This window comes from Meriones unguiculatus, chromosome 12 (genome assembly GCF_030254825.1).
Source record: "Meriones unguiculatus strain TT.TT164.6M chromosome 12, Bangor_MerUng_6.1, whole genome shotgun sequence".
Lineage (NCBI taxonomy): Eukaryota > Metazoa > Chordata > Mammalia > Rodentia > Muridae > Meriones > Meriones unguiculatus.
This window is the reverse complement of record NC_083360.1, coordinates 11,184,247-11,204,925: the sequence shown is the minus strand read 5'-3', so window position 1 is coordinate 11,204,925 and position 20,679 is coordinate 11,184,247. Positions and strand designations below refer to the sequence as shown.

General features: G+C 43.7%; 1 long non-coding RNA gene across 1 annotated transcript; it reads left to right on the top strand.

The window, feature by feature from the left end:
- The first annotated feature begins 16,479 nt into the window (after window positions 1–16,479).
- LOC132646717 (uncharacterized) lies at window positions 16,480–20,386 on the top strand. Its single transcript, XR_009584967.1, has 3 exons — window positions 16,480–16,701; window positions 18,600–18,677; window positions 19,840–20,386. It is a non-coding gene; the product is annotated as an uncharacterized LOC132646717 (long non-coding RNA).
- Window positions 20,387–20,679: the final 293 nt, after the last annotated feature.

Below are 20,679 nucleotides of genomic sequence, written 5' to 3'. Positions count from 1 at the left end.
GTCGGAAGTACTCCTACAGTGACCTTCCAGACTTCAAGGACTAGCCCACCACAGTAGAGGGCAGGGGATCACAGGTGGGACAGAACAAAGCTGCAAGGCATTGGCGGTGGAAAACTACACCTGGAATTAAGGACTTCTGCAGCTTTATAAATGATAAATAAAATTATGACCATACTTTAAAAGAGAGAGAGAGAGAGAGAGAGAGAGTTCGGCATCGTGACATGCTCCTCTAACCTCATCAGTACTGAACAGAAGCAAGAGGACTGAGAGTTCGAGGCCAGCGCCAGCTCAAAGTGAGACTCTCTCTAAAGAACAAACAGCAGCCAACAACAACAAAAAACCATTACAAATGCAGGTTATAGAACCCTAAAAAAGAGAGGCTGCCTGTGAGCTCCGGCAGGACCGTTGCCGGATATGCTGTCTCCACATCTTTGTAACAGCAGCCCACTAGAGAGAAAAGAAAACTGAGACGTGGTGGAACCACTTATTCGCATTGGTGAGCAAAACAAACAAACACACAAACAAGGCAGTGATTTTAACAGACATTTGCCACTGATCAGAAGAGCAGTTGATAGATTTTAAAGCGTGCCACACTCCTCTGGAATTATGACCCGGGGCCTAAGGTTCGATGTTCTCCTTCCCCTCTCCTTCCCCATCTCCACCTTGGGAAGACAGCCGAGCCTCTTCAGTTCTCATTGGCGATCTGAATAGACTGGCCCCCCTCAGGAAAAGGCTTTACCCAGCTCAAGGCACTCAACAGGAAGCTCACGCAGCTTGCCTTTGGGGCATCTGACTCCTAACCATCGTAACTAACTCCAACTCTTTGCTCCAATGATGGGCACATGGCCCAGGCACAACCAGTTAGGGCAATCCCTTTACGAGGGCATTTGAATAGATCAGAAAAGAGTAGACGTTCTCGTGATGGTCTATGAAAAGAAGACTAGAATATTTTATTCTAATCCTTACTAAAAGGCAACTGACTTGGTTTGCTGATGGAAAATATGGAGAACATCTCTGAAAATTCAGCAAAAAGAGGAAAGAAGGACAAGAAAGTCAGCCATGTTGAGTGTAATGGAAGTTTTGGTTTCTTTAAAAACTCAGTTATGTTATGTAAATATGTTTTTGTTTTAATCCCAAGTGTGGGATTTTAGTTTGGGCTTTCATTTGTCCACAGCTGATAACTGCCTCCTGCGGGGCATGGCTTTTGCCAGCTGGTAACAGCCTGCCTTGTGTAGCAGGAAGAGGGCCTTCTTTAGGACACTGAAGGACATAAAGATGAGAGCCCAGAAAGAGAAACTGTGGCAGTTTAGAGAGACCAGAGACAGACAGTGGAGCGGTTTGGAGAGACTCTTCATGGCACAGCAGCTTGGCGGAGACAGACAGAGGAGACTGCTTGTTTTCGTTCGCTGTTGGCAGAGTTTGGTATGGCCCAAAGAACCCATCAACCCTAAACAGCTTGAGAAGTAAAGGAGTCTGTGGCCCCTGTCCCCACTAACCTTCTCTTACCTAGGGTTAAAGGGTTGGTGAAAAGGAGGTGGAGGCTTAAATACCCCAAATAAAACAGAGGTTTAAAGCTAGTGCAACATTTGAGAAAAGCCAAAGTCCTAGCAGAATTTTATGGCCTGGATCCCTCACACCCAAGACAGTTTGAGATGGGTTTTCTTTAGAATCTCAGTTGTACTTTAGAATATCAACTAATACGGATTTTTTTTTTCACATTACCATTTATTTTTTTATTATAATATCCTTGACTCTAGTCTAAAACTAATGAATGCTTAATGCGGAAATTTTGAGATAGAGAAAAAAACACAAAGAAGAGACAGCAAAACTCACTTTGAACCCAACAAGTCTGAATTTGTAGCTAGTGAGGTTTCAGTGTGTGTCTTTTTCCGTGTGGTATTTATTTGTGGATTTCTACATCATGTCCATGTTGTATGCTTGTACTACAGCTTAGTTCACTAATTACCGCTTTTGAACAACTGATGTTATTACTTTTCCCCTCCCTCTCTCCCTTCTACCTTCTTTCTTCCTTCTTTCCTTCCTCCCCCAACCCTGTTGTTCACTAGTTGTTATCATGAACATTCATGTTGATGAAATGCACACAGGCATAGTCATTCTTCCCAATGGACTTCCATGCCCATACATATACTAAAGTTCTCTTTTATCCATGGTTTTTAATTTTTTAAGTAAGCATGTTTATACATGGTTTAACACAGTATAAATTCCTAGCGGTAAAATTGCTGAGTAGAAGCAATGCGTGTTTAGGCTTTTGATAATACCTTGCAAAGTAGTGGCTTTAAACACACTTGAATGTGTTTCTTGGTGGCTATTCCATGACCTCTGGATATTACTGTTCAAATCAAGATGAACACATTTTTACTGTAATGTTATCTATTTGCCTCTTTATAACTTTTAATTTTCTTGTAGGAGGAACAAAGCATATAAGGGTATGTTGTATTCAATTTTGTTGTCATTGGTTAGAAATATTTAGTGAATATTGTTTTGAGGCTTTGCTGCCAGTTTTCTGTAACACTGACCTGACTTGTCATAAATTAAATAAGATAACTGGAAAGGTGCTATTGTGTCATTACAACAGCTAACAAAAGAGGTTTGGTCCAGACTTTGTGGGCTCAAATCCCAGTGCTACTCCTTAGTAGCTGTGTGACAACTGTATAACATTCCTTTAAAACAAAACCTTTGCTCCTTATTTTTCTCACTCATAACTTGGAAGTAATAGAAATGTGGTTTGCATGTAACGCATCCCACCAGTTCATGCCTTTGAACACTTGGTCCCCAACTGGTAGTAAAGCTTGAGGAAGTTGAGGGACCTTCCCCAAGTGTGGAAGAGGTGGGACCTCAGCGGAGGAAGTCAGTCTCTGGAAGACTGGCCTTAGAGTTGGAGCTTGGCCGGCTCCTTGCCTTGACTCTCTCCACTTCCCACTTGCTAAGGTATGAGGAGTCCCCATCCTCCCCCTCCTGCTGCAGTGAACTCCCCTGCACCTTCCACACCACAGTGTGGCTAAACTTCTAAAACTCTGAGCCACAACAAATAGCTCTTTTCTTAAGCTGCTCTGTCAGGTATTCTGTCTCAGTAACAAATAAGGAAAGTAACTAACACAAGTCCCTGCTTTCTGGGATTATGATACCAGTCAGAATGAAGTCCCATAGCAGGGCATGGTGCAAGTTTAGCTTTCACAGGGCATCAGCTATTAGTAATGAGTGTATATAACAAAACCAGACTATTTGAGTGTGTACTGGGATGCAATCAATAGGAACATCCATTTGCTCTTGAGCTATCAGTATCCCTTACTGTCTTCCAATGACTATTATGGAGGAGAAAGAAACACATCATGTTTTTTTTTTCTTTTTTAAATCACTTTACAGCCAGATACCAGCCCTTTCTGCATTTTCACCCAGTCCCACCCTCATGAACCCTTCCTCATCTCTCCTCTACTTCTTTTCAGAGAAGGAGAGTCCCTAAGGTTTACTAACTCACCCTGATTGTCAAGTCATAGCAGGAGTAAGTAGATCCTCTCCCCTTGAGGCCACACAAGGTAACCTGGCTAGGAGAAGAGGATCCAAAGGCAGGGAACTGAGTCAGAGACAGCCTTACTCCCATTGTTAGGGGACCCTCATATTGACCATGCTACATATCTGTTAAATATGTGTAGGGGGTCTAGGTCCAGCCCATGCAAGTTCTTTGCATAGTGGTTCAGTCTCTGCGAGACCCCCTGGGCCCAGGTTTCACTCAGTAAGTTTTCTTCTGGTGTCCTTGATACCTCCAGTTCCCCCAATCTTTTCTCCCACTCTTCCACAAAAACAAGATTATGTAGGAAAAAGAAGCACACAGTGTCTTTTTAATTCCAAAGAAACTCTACTGACTAGTAGAGTTTAGTACTGGAATTACTAGTACTGGAGTACTAGAGTTACTACTAGTATTATAACTAGTATAATAACTAGTATAGTTATTACTAGTTACTGGAGTTACTAGAGTTAGTACTGGAATTACTAGTACTGGAGTACTAGAGCTGTTAAAATCGTCAATACTTCATTTTTCAGTGTGCCTTTCTTTGTCATGGTTGATGTTGACATAACCTTATTAGCTGGGGTTTAGGTACATAGTCAGTGGCCCTAACAACACGTCCAGCGAGGTCTGACCAATGATGTTTATCCAGTTTATAACCCTGTTGGTAGGCAGAGAAGGCTACTGCTTTCTCCTCATGAAAATTAGTGCCCCGTGCTGGATAAATGAATGTTGACAGTAGTTCTGGGTGTGGGCATGACGCAGATTGAGGGAATGGAGGAGAGTACATTATAATTAGCAATATATGATAAACCCTTCCTAGGAAATAATAATCATTACAACACAGGAAGGAACCTGCCAGCCATGTAGCCCAACCCCCACTGAGGACGGGAGGTGGCAGGCTCGCTCTAAATGGGTTACATAGTGTTTTTTCCCCCTGATGAAGTTTCACAACCTCTTTTTATGAACTATTAATGTGCTCATTCATTCGTATCATGGGAAAAAGTAACTAATTTTTAACTTTTAACCACAATAGATTGGCCTTCCCATGACGCTTCTGGTGCTCTGAAGCCAACTGGTTTCACAGCCTGGCTTTTCCTTCTCATCACAGGATAGAAAGTAGTTACTTTCACTTTCCCTAACTTAAAACACTCATCTATAAATGTGCTTCTGTCTCCAGGAGTTCAGCTGCAAACCCATCAGTCAAGGCTAAAACCAGGGCTGGAACCCACCTGCACTGCTACAAACCAAGCAGATATTTTTCAGGGTGGAACTTGGAGAGCAACGAAGGATGCCCAGAAAACCCATACACAAAGATTTTGATTTGAAAGATGTCTTCTTCAAAATTGTGATGAACAGATGTGGTGCTAAGGGGGGGGGGGGGCATGGAAAGTGTCCAAGTGTAAGGTTGGAATTCCCCAGCAGTGGTCCTAGCCCTGGCTCCCTTTAGGCATGCAGTCCCCAGCAGAGGCAGCAGCTACCCTGGACCTCCGTTTCCTCCTTTATGAAAAGGGCCTGGCCGAGGACCAAAAGGGCTGTGTATACATGAGTGCCGCCCATTCTGATTACCGCTCTTGGGCTGACAATGTACGTCAGCCGGGGACATTAATTTTGGCCTCCTGGAATCTAGCCTAAGCCACCTTAAACGGAGGCTACCTAACCTTTGAACTCTAGCTTGGCCTGAAGCACTTTGTGCTGAAAGATTATCAGATGTGAACCGGTTTGCCATTCTCAAATCATGTTTGGACCAGCCTACTTCCTGGATGGCGAATTCTTGGTGAAATGATGCTTTTGAAACCGTGTTGGGGTGTTGCCTCCCAAGTGTGCGCCTGACCAAGAACAGCTCAGGAGGGCACACAATGGGGAGGCCCCGACTCCATGCTACGCTGTTACAGGGTAACTCGACTGTTACAGATGCAGGACACCATGATATGGGACAATGGGAAGAGTCCAAGAAAAATAATAAAGACATAGCCCTAAGTTTATATCCCTTTCTTTTTATATTCCCTTCTTATTGTCTATAACCTCTCTAAGGACAAGCACCTTCCTCGAGCCTGGAGAGACAGCCCAGCAGGTAGAAACACTTACCAGGCCAGCCCAAAGCCTGAGGTTGATCCTCGTAACTGACAGGGTATCTCTCATATCTGTAATCACAGCATTCCTGTAAAATGAAAGGCAGAGAAAGGGGAGTCACTGCCCACAGGCCAGCTAGCCTGGAGGACTATGCAGCAAAAGCAACACCCTGCCACAACAAGCTGAAGTAAGAGATCTCATTCATTCATTCATTCATTCATTCTCTCTTTCTCGTATTTTTGGCTTGTTTTGCTTTTTTGAGACAAAGTCACCATGTAGCCATGGTTGTCCTGGAACTCACTTTGTAAACCAGGCTGGCTTCAAACTCACAGGGATCTGTCCACTCTGCTTCTCAAGTGCTGGGATTAAAGACGTGTGTCCCACACCCTTGAGAACTGATTCTTTAAGGCTGTTTTCTGACCCCCATGTATCACACAAGTTAACTGACCTGACACCCCCCTCCCAAGAATAAGAATCATTTTTGAGAGCTGTGAACGTTTCCTGGGTATCCACAGATGTCTGGAAGTCAAGACTGGAAACAAACACAACGCCAAGATAGCAAGCAGCCAGAAAGTGCTCACTTCAAAATAAATGTTTGTTTGTTTGTTTGTTTGTTTATGATTAAAGAGGTGGTTCTATGGCCAAGAGCACTTGCTGCTCTTGAAAAGGTCATGAGTTCAGTTCCTAGTACCCATGTCAGAGAGCTTATACACCTATAACTCCAGGAGAGTCAACACCTCTGGCCTCTGTGGGCATCTGTTTTCGCTTGGACATACCCCTGCACAATACACTGGTAGAAATAAACAATCTGTTTTCCAAGAGAGCTCGAAATGGGGCCCCGCAAAGTTTAGCATCAAGTGCTTGTCTACACCCAATGCCTTGGTGGGAAAGCTCCACTGCCATTCTTTCCTCTCTGTTTTTACTGTGAGTCCATGGGTCTGTGACTGCCCCAAATACCCCCAAACAGCCCCCAATCCCCCTCCCTCTCCCACTCCCCATCCCTTTCTCTCTCTCCTTCTATCTCTCTTTCCTGTGTTCACGTGTGTGTGTGTATGTGTGTGTGTGTCCGAGTGCACATGTGTGTAGAGGTCAGAGGACAACCTCTGCTATCGTCCCACAGACACTGTCCACCTTTTTATTTACACAGGGGTCTCTCACTATTCTGGAACTCTATCAAGTACAGGCAAGGCTGGATGGCCACTAAGCCCCTGGAATCTTTGTCCCAGGATGTACAAGCGGTTTGTTTTTTAAAATTTTATTTTAGTTTTTTTTTTTTTTTTTTTTTTTTTTTTTTTTTTTTTTAATCAGGCGTTTTGAAGATCACGCTCAGCTCCCCATGCTTGCAAGGCAAGCACTTCACTGGCAGCGCCTCCTCCCCAGCCCCTTGAAGTTTACTTTCTACATCTGAAAAAAAAAAAAAAAAGTTAAAGGAGGTCAGTGATTTGCCTGAAGGCACCTAGCACTGTCTGAGCTGAATCAATACTGTCCAAGCTCTAGTTTTAAAGCCCTGGCCAATGCCCTTTCTGTAACTCATCTTGGGGGTCACAGCAGAGGGGGGCAACAGGGGGATTAGGAACGAGCAAAGGAAGCATGCACACGCAGTTGTGAACCTTTTTTTTCCCCATCTCACACGTGCACAGAAAAAGGATATATGATCACATATGAATGACACAATTATTTATCAGAGAAGTCCAGGCTAAACTATCTGAGGCAGAAGTCATTGGCAGCCTTGGATGTTATTTTTTTTCTTTATTCAGATTTCATCAGGACTACATCTTGCTGCTGTGTTGGGTCCTAGCAGCGTTTTGCCGCATGTGTGGACAGAGCACGGCTCACTGTCAGCTGCTGTCTGGGGTGGAGATGGGGGGCTCTAGAGTAACTCCAGTAAGTAACACAGCCTGATAGAGTGCATCCTCATGTGTACCCACAGAGACAGGGCTCTGGATTACCATTAACAACCCACCCACACCCACACCCGCAGGATTGCGTAACACCCTCCAGAACTGTGATTCGAGGGATGGGCTTCCTCTGTTCCCTCTTACTGGCCTGCAGCAACCAAGATCAGCAAATAGATTTACATGTAGAGTCAGGACTCCAGGGAACAGCACTCTGCCATATTTGAATTTGGAGGGGAAATTACATAACTGCTTACTCAACCTGATAAAGCTTTGCAAATCACCTCTCTTTTTCGTGTCTGAATAAACAAGCCTATTGGCAAATGCAAACGTCCTTGTTTGACCAGGACTCAGGGACAGTGCACGGGGCACTCCAGCAAAACTTTAACCAGCAATCTCCAGATCATATCAGTTTTTTACTTTTGTTTATCTATTCACCTATTTATTTTAACAGTTTGGAGATTAAATTCAGGGTTTGAGTATGCTAGGCAAGCGCTCTATCAGCAAGCTATACCCACAGCCTTTATTGCATTTTAATTTTATTATTTGTTTCAGACAGGGTCTTGGGAACATGTGCAGGCTGGCCTGGAACTTGCTGCCTAACAGACTGACCTCCAGATCCTCGTCCCACAGTCTCCTCAGTGCCGAGACTACTGTTCTGCCCCGCCATAGCTCAGTCGCCTCTTCTCTTGAAACTGATTGGGAGATTCTGACAGCATGTTAGTTACTTTAAATGTGTGTGACAGCCTGCTTCTGCAGACCAGACATCCCCTCAAATTAACTAACTTCCACCACACACCGTAAGGGACATGTAGGTAGGTTTGGCCTCAGAGAACTGCCCGGTTGTTCCGTGTTTGCGAATACCTGGGTTATTAATCAATTGTGACCTCTGCCGTCGCCATCTACAACCTCTACAACTGAGCATTCCCGAGTCACCCGCTGTAGCTTCTTCGACTGTCCAGGTCTCAGATGTTTTCCTTTTGATCCTGGATCACACAGGACAGGGACCCCAAGCTCCTTCATTCTTAAAACAATTAAAGACGTCAAATTTATAAAACAAAGTAATTACTTATGAAGTGTCTTTGCACAGACGCTGGAGATGCCTCCATCTAACTTCCGGCTTCCACGATGCCCTTTCCGAACTGGCTTGTTGTCTTGGTTTGGTTTGGTTTTTGTGGTGCTGGGATGGAACTGAGGGCCTCCTACATGCTAGAAAGTGTTCTACCACTGAGCTACACCCAGGGCTTAGCCTGTGGACACCCTTCCTGCAGCAAAAGAATAACCTGCAAGGACATGCTGGGCTAAATATGCCCATTTTTAACCCTGAAGAAGAGATCATTTTGTCTATGCACATGTCCAAAGGGTGCCAAAAAGATGCCCATCACAATTTAAGGATGCTTCTCCTATACTTACTTTAATGACTGACTAGTACGACACTTAAACACACACAAAGCTATATGTCACAAAAAGGGCAATAGAAATTTTACTTAAGATTCTTTTGAGAACAAAAATAAATTCTGATGAGAGACTATCACGTATCAGATGCTATTTCTTCATTCTTGCCTTCAAAAGTAAGGACGTCTGAGCACAGGCCTGGTGGACCTTCGGAAACGGATTCTAAAAAAAGTGATCTCTTAGGCATCATACCCTCTGAGATAAGGGTTAGATGACCAAGAGTCTCGGCTTTGCAGGCCGCATTGCCTCTATTGAGACTACACAGGTCTGCCCTTATAGTGAAAGGCAGCTTTAGAAAATATGTAGGCCTGAAGGCTTTTCAGTAAATTTTATTTACACAAGCAGATGTGGAAGGCCTGATTTTGTCCTTGTGCTAGTTGCTGAACCCTGTTCGAAAAGTTTTGTTGTTGTTTTGTTTTTTATTTAATCATTTTACAGTCTGAACCTAACCTTTCCTCCCAGTCCCACCCTCATTCCCCCTCCTTCCATCCCCCCATCTCCTTCTCAGAGATGAGGAGGCTCCTAAGGAGTACCAACCTACCCTGACACCTCAAATTGCAGTGGGACTAAGCACATCTTCTCCCACTGAGGCTAGGAAGACAAGCCCAGCTAGGGGAAAGGGACCCAGTGGTAAGCAACAGAGACAGAGACAGCCCCTGCTCCCATTGTTAGGGGGCCCACATGTTGACCACACTGCACATCTGCTACATATGTGTAGGGGGTCTAGGCTCAGTCCATGCATGCTCTTTGGTTGGTGGTTCAGTGAGTCACCCATTGGCCCAGGTTAGTTTACTCTGTAGGTCTTCTTGTGGTGTCCTTGACCTCTCTGGATCCCTCAATCCTTCTTCCCACTCTTCCATAGAACTCCACAAACTCAGCCTATTGTTTTGTTCTGGGTCCCCACATCTGTTTCCATCAGCTGCTGGATGAAGCCTCTCAGGAAAGTTGTGTTAGGTTCCTGTCTGCAAGCATAGCAGAGTATCATTAACAGTGACAAGGATTTTTACTGTTAAGTGTTAACATCACACCGACTTTATCCAGGATGTAGAAATCTTTGTTGAAATTTGCCTTCATTTCAACAAAAGTGCTACCAACAATGTGGAGCAGGCATTTTGTGTTTCCGAAGCCGCTTGAAGTCGGTACTCTATGAAGATATGGCAGATATGTGAGCCCTATCGTCCTTATTCAATAGTATATTTAAACTTTAAGACAGGGATTGGGGTTGGTCTCAAGTTGGCCAGTCACTGGTTGGCCATTCCCTCTATCTCTGCTCCATCATTACCCCTATACTTGTAGGCAAGATCAATTTTGGGTTGAAGATTTTAGGGGTAGGTTGGTGTTCCCCTCCCTCTGCTGGGAGTCCCGGCTGGCTTTAGGAGGTGGCTAGTTCAGGCTCCTTAACCCACCCTGCTGCTAGAGTCTCGCATCTTCAAAGTGTACGAACTTCAAGTGGCTTCAGAAACACAAAATGCCTGCTCTATATTGTAGGTTGTGACAGTTGTGTTGAAATGAAGGTAAATTCATTTCAACAAAGACTTTTACATCCTGAATAAGGTCGGCGTGATGTTACCACTTCAACAGTAAAAGTCAAGAATTCCATGGGCTAGATTCTCTCAAGGCACAAGGTAAACATAGCACTGGGTTCTTTATGCTATGTCTTATCTTTCTGTGCAACCCGAGGAGATCAGATTGTTGGCAAGTGACTGCCGTAAGACTGTCTTCTCACCCTAAGGCCTCACTCCAGTGGAAAATCCCTCCCTGATCCTCTCCAGGTAGGGTTCTGCTTTTCTAGAAATCTGATATTCTCAGAACCACAGGCTCAGGCACTGCACGGGCAAGCAGGTGGTGCCTGCCGGGCTCAGGCTGTTGCTTGTCCAACAAGAGAGAGAGAGAGAGAGAAAGAGAGAGAGAGAGAGAGAGAGAGAGAGAGAGAGAGAGAGAGAACCCATACCCCTTGAAGTCTACCATTTCTTTCCTTCTCAAGGCCAACCAGTAAGAACTCAGCTCCTCATTCCCCACCCCAACCCCACATTTGAAATAAGTAGATATTTATATTTTACCTTCCTGTTTAATATTTATCTTTACATGCTGGTGATAATGGCATTCATACTGGCATAATGAAATAGAGGAGGGTCTTTTTTTTTTTTTTTTTAGGAAAAATGGTTTAGGGGGAAATGGAGAAAAGAAAAAGGTGTGGCACCAAACAAGCCAAAAGTTAAGAGAAGTTCATCAAAACTAAAATGATCTTCTGGATCGAAACAAACCCCTGAAAATCAGTGACTTCTGACAGCCTCCTCAGGAAAAACAACCAAATGTAAGCATGGGAGGGAACCAAATATATTCACATGAACATGGGTGATAAGATTTTAGGGTCCCAAGCCCAAAGAAATTGGGGTACAGTCATGGCATAAGTCAGCAGGAAGGAAAGGACTTTAGTGGGTTGTTTTCTGTCTCCTTTTTTATTTCTCAAGAGTCAGGTTCTTCAATCTATTACTGCAGATAGAAATCACTCCTTTCTAGTGTATAGTCATACAAGTTTTGACAGGAAATCATATTTCTCTCATGCCCCTTTGCAAATGGCTGTTTTGGCCCCTCCCAGGCCCTGGCAACCACTATTTTTCGAGTTTTGTCTTTTCCAGAATGTTTGATAACCATAGTCATATAGAATAGCAGAAGAAGTAAGAATCTCACCCCAAAGGGAGCTTTTAGAGATCAAATGTCTTCACAACAACTTATAGCAGATGGTGCAGTTGGCAAAGAGCTATTTAAAAGTTTCATAGATATTGAAAGTTACAACTTCCATTCTAAACACTGTCAATCATTCTGTGGTCTATTGGTGGCCAGGCAGCTACTTCCCCAGACCTCACAGACAACAAGACCCCACACCCTGCTTTCACTCACCATTATCACTTGGATGTGCCATGGTAAAAAAAACAAAAAAACAAACAAACAAACAAAAAAAAAACACTTGTGCAAAATTGGACTCATAGGTATACCTTCATTCACTGTGGTAGGCAGAACAAGGGGCTTCAGAGACCGGTCTTCCTTCCTTCCTTCCTTCTCTCTCTCTCTCTCTCTCTTTCTTTCTTTCTTTCTTTCCTTCTTACTTTCTTCCTTTCTTTCTATTTGTGAGTGGCAAAAGGGACTTTTCAGATACTAGGCAAGGATCTTAAAATGAGAAGGTGATCCTGGATTATGTGCGTGGACTCAATACAATTTTAGGGTCATTGGAAGAGGTAAGCAGGCCCAGAGAGCAGAATATAAAGGTGGCTTTGGAGGTAGAGGAGAGGACCAGGAGCAAAGGAATTGTGGTGGCCTGTAGAAGCTGGAGAAGGCAAGAAATTGTCCCTATGCTAGAGGCCTCTGATGAAGGTCAGCCTTCTGGTATTATAGTTCATCCCAGTGAGACCCACACAGACTCCTGACATCAAGACTTATGAGGTAGTAAATCTGAATGATTATGAGTTTCAAAGTTTGTGACAAATTTTCACAGCAGCAATATCATTCCCTTGTATTTTTTAAGTCTTAAGGGTGCTATTTCTGTCCAAGAAAAATTTGAAAGGCAAGGCTCATGGTTGATTCGTCTCTGACTCCCTACTCCTACATACCCAGCTCTATTTTCTAAATACCTCTGAAGAATGCTCATTCATTTCCAGAGCTGCAATCTCTTCTCGGACACTGTTTGTTTTCTCTGACAGCTTCCTAGTCGGTCCTCCTCTCCCCTTTCAGTGTGTTCTCTGCCTCAAACTCAATCCAAATTTTCTAAAGTTGAGTAGCAGATCATGTCACACCCCTCCTAACAGTCTTCAATAGCTTCCCACTGTCCAAAGGCATTTATTGACTCGCACGGCAGACCTTTTATTCTATGTTTTATTCTACTGTTTGCTCAAGCCTTCTTGCTCCCAGTCGCCCACTTCTTTTCTTCCCGTACCATACACATTCTATTTCCTAAACAGAGAAGTGCTCTCTCCTGCCATGTGTGGACCTTTGTGTTTGCCTTTTCTTCTATTTCAATATTTTTTTTTCTATTTTCAATATTTTTTCCCTAGCTTCTACATATTTGGCTTTGGACTTTGGCCTCCTATGGAAGTACTTCCCAAACTTTCAGGGTGTGGTCGCACACTTTCACCTCCGGTGTCAGTGCTTGGCAAACGACCTGTGATCACATGTTAAAACTGTGTCTTCTCCAACAACACCTTCAGATCCATGGGACTTCAGAGGAGCAGGAGTCAAGCTTGCCCCGCAGCTGTCTTTTTCAGCTCAGATCACAGTACCTGCAGTGGAGTGCTGCCTCAACAAATACACTTAAAATCTGTCACAGATGCCAAGCTGCAGAATTCAGGAGAGAGAGAGCTTTCCTTTAGCGGGCGGTGTTGGAGGGAGCAGGAAGGGGTGAGGCATCAGGGGACATGTTAGGAAGCATGTGTTATTTGCATTGGCCCTGATCCAGCCAGTCACTTATTGTTTCTGCACCCCACCTATCCTTCTGCTAGGTGGAGGTGGGGCTGGGTGTCTGAAAACTCTATTTCCTATTCTCCCTGGTCAGCCCTGTCCAGCGCAGACTCTGAGAGCTCAGAAAGTGTTCTGGCTCTGAGGCAGAGTGGGCAGCTGCTCAGGGGGACGACCCCTAGATTGTGGCAGCGCAGGGAGGGCAACAGACGTTGCAGGCCCACTCCAGGCCACACCTCTCTAGAACTGACAAGCAGCAGGTATACATTTAAGACCGTCAACCTATGAATGCTTAGGCATAGCCTCTTTTTTGTTCCTCAGCCCTTTCTCCCTTTTCCTTCTTTAAACCATCCTAGAACCCAGTTACTTACTTTTATCAATTTCCCTTAGTTTGAAACTCTTACAATAGTTTCTATGCTCCTGTCAAGACTCAGACTGATACACCCGTCAGATGCAGGGTAAGGACAGAGAGAGAAAGGAATTCCATAGACTAGACCACCATAAGTAAATGTCCACAGGCACAAATGTTTTAAAGGGGGGTTGGAAGGTAGAAAACTCTTTCAATTTGGTGAGAGCATGGCGGCTGAAGAAAAGTATAACAAAAAGTTACAGAAGCAAAAATGATTTGTGTTGTAGAGAGAGTCACATTCCTGGTAGAAGAGTTTGTGCTGGTTTTGGCTAACTGTGGAGATTCACAGAGGTGAATTAAATGCTAAGACTGGAAGTGTACATGAGAAGATATTTCTTACTAAATGTTAAATGTCAGAAAAGAAAAAAAAGGACACAAAAGACAGTCATCAAAATGGTATTCAGAGGCTATGGCACCAGGCAGAAAAACCCAAGAGAACACTATTTAACAGGAAGGTGGGGTCATTCAGTGATGTCAGAAAGGCTGAATGGAAATGACTGGGAAGCTGTGGAAGGCAGAAAAGGCATTTGTAGTCAGCACTTTGAGTCCATTTGTATGATCTCACTTAACTTGAATTCCAATTTCTCAGCTTTTTCCACTAGTTGGCAAAGAGGTTAATTCTACATTCCACGATCTGATAATCATATGCAGAGACGAAAGATCAGAGACGTAATGGTAGATGAGATCACCAAGGATGAGAAGAGAAAAGTCAGACCTGCAAGGATGCACGACATGGAGGAGGGGGAATGGGGGTGGGGTGGGGAGAGGGAAGAAGTGTTGGAGGCAAGAAAAGGGTTGGTTAGCAGAAAAACAGTTTGCATAAGGGCCTACACAGCATTGTGCTGTATAAAAAAAGGAAGAGAGATCATGAAAAAACAAGAATTGCCAGCACTACCATGTTCTATAAGATGTTAAGGAGATTGACATTTGAATTAAAAAACAAACAAACAAAAATAACTACTGGGGTTGCAGATAGTTATTTCAGTGACTTAATGGAGACGGAGTCCATATTTCCTAGGGTTAGAAAGGAGCCAAGCAGGAAGAAGCACAATGACGATAGCCTCTGTCTTCTCCTTGTTGGTTTCTTTCCCTTCCCCACACCTCTTCCCTCAGAAGATTCATTTACACATTACATGACCCCATCTGACTTAGGCCTAGGTCAGGCCAACTGCTGATCTTGTTTATATGAAGCTGGCTTGCTGACCTGTAAGCTTGAACCTCAGTAGACACAGAGTCCATGTAACTAGCTTCAGTTTATCATGTGTGCTAAAGTTATGGATTAACATAAAAAACCGGAGTTCTCAGTGTTAGACATGATCTCAAAGTTCTGAAGGAGTTCTAGCATTTTCTACTTGAAGGCTGCCTGACTTCATAACATAGCAAACCAGCAGAACAAAAGAGTGTCACAGCTCTTCCCCCGCCTCTTCTTTCTCACAGGTGTAGCTTTGTGTTGTATGCTTTACATCCCTTTGGAGCTGCAGGATCACACAGACAGGCATCACTAATAAGTACTAAGCACTGAGCATCTCAAAGACCCCAGTGAACTCTGCAGATCACAGTCCTCTGTTGGCCGCAGGGGAAGGAGAGGTCTTCTTTGACAAACTTGCTGGAGCAGAGTGAAGTCTGATGACTTCACAAGGATTCCAAACCCCAACCCAGATCACCCCTCAGGATCTCTTCACAAAGCAAAGCCTTCCCAGCAGCTTCTAGAAAGAGGAATGATGTCCTCATACTTCTGGTAAGGTCCACTTTGGGCCTAGCGTCTACTTAATCAAGACGAACTTCATAAGATGCAGAGCCTGCTAAATCCAGTTCTAATTGCGTTCATAATGAAGTATCAGCCTTTCCAATTTCATTCTTATGAACAAACAAGACTGTTAAACATCCAAACATCGGTGAAGTAGGTGGAAACAGATGCCATCATTTATTTAAAGATCAGTTTATTCAACAATTGAAGGGGAGGGGTGTTGCCTGCTCGATACAACATCTTTGGATTTGAGTAGTTTGTTTCAGAAACTGTAATTGGGCTGTCACATTGTTTCCTGGGATTTTAGAGCACACCAGCAGCAGCAAATACAGTCAGGCTTTCAGCTTCTCCTTATCACGACAGCTGTGGATTCAACTGAGGATCAAAAATGCTGGGGGGAAAAAGGTACGGACTTTTGTTCACATTATTCCAGAAACAATATGGTGTAACAACTAATTTGCCTAGCAATTACATTGCATTTGATAGTGAGAATAACTTAAAGATAATGTAAAGAATTTCAGAAGGTGACAGTACATTATGTGGGAATCCTGCAGAGCTTTGTGTAAGGAACTTGAATATATTAGAGACTGATAGCTTTGAACATGACACTTCTTAGGGAATGGTTAAAATCCCAGCTAATTTCCACTTCTGGGCTGGAATTGATATCTTTCTGAAGTGCAAAATTTCAAACAGAGATCTTGCTTCACTTCATGTCGCTTTCCTTCTTTATTTAGTCAAAGAGGGTGTGTGGGAAGGAGCATGAGGGAGGAACAAGGATAGCTGGGTGGCTTCAATCTACTTTTCCATCAGTCTCTTTTATGTAAAAAAACACACACACACACACACAAAAAGAAAACAAAACCTTTACAAACTGGTCTGTACCCTCACTGTGTCAACTTCCTCACCTCCTATTCATGTCTCAGCCCACCACCATCTGGCTTCCAACCCCACATCCCATTGAGACTATTCTCGTCAAGATTACTGCTATCTTCCAATATGCCCAATCAACTGACCTATTTTTAGCTCCATCCTAGGTGAACTTTCTGCAGCATTGGATGTGGATACAGGCCCAAGTTCCAAGAGCACGTGCTAGATGGCTGCAACCCTCATAATGGAACTGCATCCAGCAAACCTGTCCGGGCAGACACTGGTGAGTCATAAGCAGTCTAATGCCGGAGTGGGCGTGTGTGTGTGTGTGTGTGTGTGTGTGTGCCTTCCACAGAGGCAGCAGCAGCTGCTCCTCTATGGTACATGTTGGTCATGGGGGAATGTGGACACTGTTATATCTCCTGACTTATTTTTTGTTATTATTGTAAGAAGGCTGCTTCTAATGGGACTGTTTCCAGTTTCTAAACATGGGCTCATTTTGTTTTGTTTTGTTATGCTCGTGGGACAATAAACATATCTCTAGATCTCTAGACCTCTGAGGAGAGGCCTTTGGTGTTGATGGTTCCTGGTTCCCGGCTTCTTGTAGTTTCTGGGCCCAGTTCTCTCTCCAATTTCCTACTCGTCTCCGTCTTTTGCAGCGCCCTTCACTCCCATGCCCTGGTTCCCCAGCATTTCTCTTTGGTCCTCTTTCATTTTCTAATCCTCTTGGGTCATGTCATAGAAAAGGGCAAGCTTTCTGGGCTTTCAACCAGTGCAGTTGTCCAGGGCCCCACACGCAGAAGGCTCTGTGCCGGCTTAATGCTCTGCAGCTGCTGCCATGAAATTCTTAAAATACTGTTTCGGTCTGCAGGAGAGGTCCACAGCACAGCGGCACATGTGCTGGCACTTGCCATTTTGGCTTAAGTGTAACTCATCTCCTCCCTAGGAAAGGTTCTGGCCACCTGTTCTTCCTTCCTTTCCATCCTGGGTCCTGTCTGTCCCTTCTTCTGCTTATCACCCAAAGACTGCTTTTTCCCTCTACCCTGGCAGAGATCTAAATCCAGGGACAAGAGGATTGGGGTCCTTGGGCCTACACTCAGTGTTATTTAGGGGCAAATAAATGGCAGCATTGGTCATTCCCACCTTAGGTGGAGTAATATAATTTATTGGTGTGCGCCTGGTTGGGCCATCATCATAACTATCCCGGTCTAAATAATAGGCATAATCTGATGCAGATGTTCCAGCATTTGGGGGGGGGGGGTCACCCAACCATTTGCCATCAGTTTGACTGACTCATGGAAGGGACCTTCTTTTTGCCCCTTGTTGACATGACATGTGGTACATGGTTTGTGGGAGGAGCAATGTATCATCTACCAGGCCTGAGTTCATACAGATCTTCAGAGTCCCCAGACTGGTCCTTTAGCGTCTGAGGGTGTCTGGAGGTGCCCTGAGAGCCATGAGGTCGACCAATGCTTAATGACCCCTTCCTGATTTCTCCTAGCCTATTTTGGGTTAATGAGTTCCCGATCAGATGGAAGCACCTCCTGGGACAAGCCATTTGGGATGGACTGTATGATGTTAGTGGTTCTACACAGGAGTACTTACTATGTTCTGGTATTTATATTTAACATCACCACTGCACAACGTAAAAATGACAATAAAAGTAATGCCGATAATACCTTTTCAGTACTTAGAACATTTAGTGGCAGATTTTAAAGAGAGAGTCAGACCATGGAAGAATGGAAATGCGTAATGCTTAGCATTCTAGTCCTTTAAAATATAAGTAGCTTTGATAGCACTCACCCCTGCTCTCAAGGGGCCTCAGTTTCATTCAGGCCCTACCCATTGTGTAGATGCCTCTTCCCAAGTCTCCATTGGTTGTAGGTTCTCTTACATCTATCCATGGACTGGACCCAGCTCTTTCCTCACCAAACCCATATCAGAGGGTACACTTTGCAAGGTTACCCAAAGGGAGGGTTCTAGGAAACCCTGATATAGCCTGCTCATGAGATATCATCCCCATACTAGCTTCCTACCTTGTATTTCCTCTTTCTCTAATTAAAATAATAAAGTAGATGCTACGTTGTTGTATGAATAAATAAAGGAAGGAAAGAAGAACAAAAGGAAATCATATCCTATATTCAAGTTGGCACTGAATTCTAACATTCCATTCTCTCTTAGATTCCCGAGCTCAAAATGTGTCTCTTGCCACCCAGATACAGGGCCTGCCTTTGACTTGCCCATAGTCTTCTTGGAGAAGTAAGTACATAAATGAGTCATTACAATATAGCATGAATAAAATGTTGTAGTAGCAAGCTGTAAGATCACAGAATGAAGGATGACTAATTCTGCCTGTGCAATCATGAAAAGGCTTCCGGGGAGAGGGGATGCATGAACTGGGTTTTGAACAATGAATAGATATTTGAGGCACTGTAGATAGTATATTATAGTATATTTGAACAATGAATGAATATTTGGGACACCGTATATAGTATATTATATTTCTAGGAGTTTCTAGGGGGATAGAGGTTCATTTTCAGCACAGATGCCAGGAAGAAGAAATGTGAAAGAAAAAGCAGGGGAGGGGGGAGATTTTTACTTACAAAAACACGGTATAGTGGAAGTTGATGAGTGGTGAAATCATTCCTAAAATTAAACTTTTTAGTGGGCCATGTTAACATGGTATTTGCTAAAGTTTCATGGCTGTTTGGTAAAGGTTCACTCAGAACTATATCCTAAGCTTTCTCATACTACACGTATTGGTAAGATCCTCTGCGATGGTTGATTTCTCTTCTTTTGGGGGGGTGAGGTGGGGTTGGTTCGAGACAGGGTTTCCCTGTGTACCCTTAGCTGTCATAAATTTATTCTGTAGACCTGGCTGGCCTCAAACTCACAGAAACCTGCCCACTTCTACCCCTTGAGTGCTTGGATTAGAGGTGTGCACCCAGTTCTCACCCAGCATGATGGTCAGTTCCAACAGACAGTCTGATTGGATTAAAAACACCTAGAGTGTTATCCAGTCATAACTCTGGGTATATTTGTGTAGACTTTTCCAGAGAGGAATTATAAAGGAAGGAAGACATACTGAACCCATCCGGCTACCTCATGGACTAGGGTACTAGACTGAGTCAGAAAGGTGTGGAGATGATGTAGGCCCCAGCATTCCTTTCTGGCCTTTTTGGCTTGCTGACACACGGAGCACGCAGCTGTGTTCCCTCCAGCAGGCACAAGCTGCTCCTGCCTGCCATACCTTCCCACCATGATAGACTATATCCTCAAACCATGAGTCAAAATAAATCCCTTCTCCCTGACAATGCTTCATGTCAGGTACTTGGTCAGGATAAGAAAAGTCACCAATGCATACTCTATATTTGCTCAATGATCTTCTAAGTGTCTTACAAATAACCCTCCCTCCATCTAGGTGCCAGACACAGGGATTCAACATCTTAAGGAGCCAAAGAAAAGAGCTGGTGTCAAAGCACCCAGTACTCTTGAAATGTCATGCAGATACAAGCTACTGATAATGTCATATACGTTATTATCATTTAATCAGAATTAAATATAAACCCGAGATATTAACCCCATATTTTGGCTTTTATTAATATCAAAGCAGCATTTAAAGTTGAACACAGGCTCACAAAACCCTGGCAGAGTCAGGACTGATATGGTCCTCACCAACTTTAGGAATCTGGAGTTTTTTGGGGGCATGTTAAGATTTTCCTTTAACGTCTTCATGGGTAGAGAAGCAAGCATTGCTATGTTCTGAGCTTTAGGATTAGAAAAACACGAAACTCTCTAGCAATTTCTAAATGAAGTCAAATTGGTTCAGTTTCTGAACATCTAGACCATCTTACTCCAGACGTGGCATCCATTGACAACAGCAGTCCGTAAGCTCCACCACAGTTTTGAAGGAAGGGAAAAAGAAGGGCTCTGCATTTCAGGCTCTGCTGCCTTCCAGAACATCTACCATGAACGTCGAAGTGTAGAAAAACCCAATTTTAAACATAAATTCAATAATTTCAGATTGCCATTTTTTTTTTGCATTGAGAAACATTAGGAAAAGAGGAGCTCCACTTGAGTGACATTATCAAAACTTAAGCTTACGTGCTTAAAGTTAGATATTTTACTGAAAATCCTTGTGAACTATGTTATATAAAGCACTGTCTTCTCAAACAAAATACATTGTACAGTTGAACGTTCTGTTGGTGATGCAGGACCATTTTGCGAATATCTGTCAGTATAAGAATAGCTTAAAGAGTTA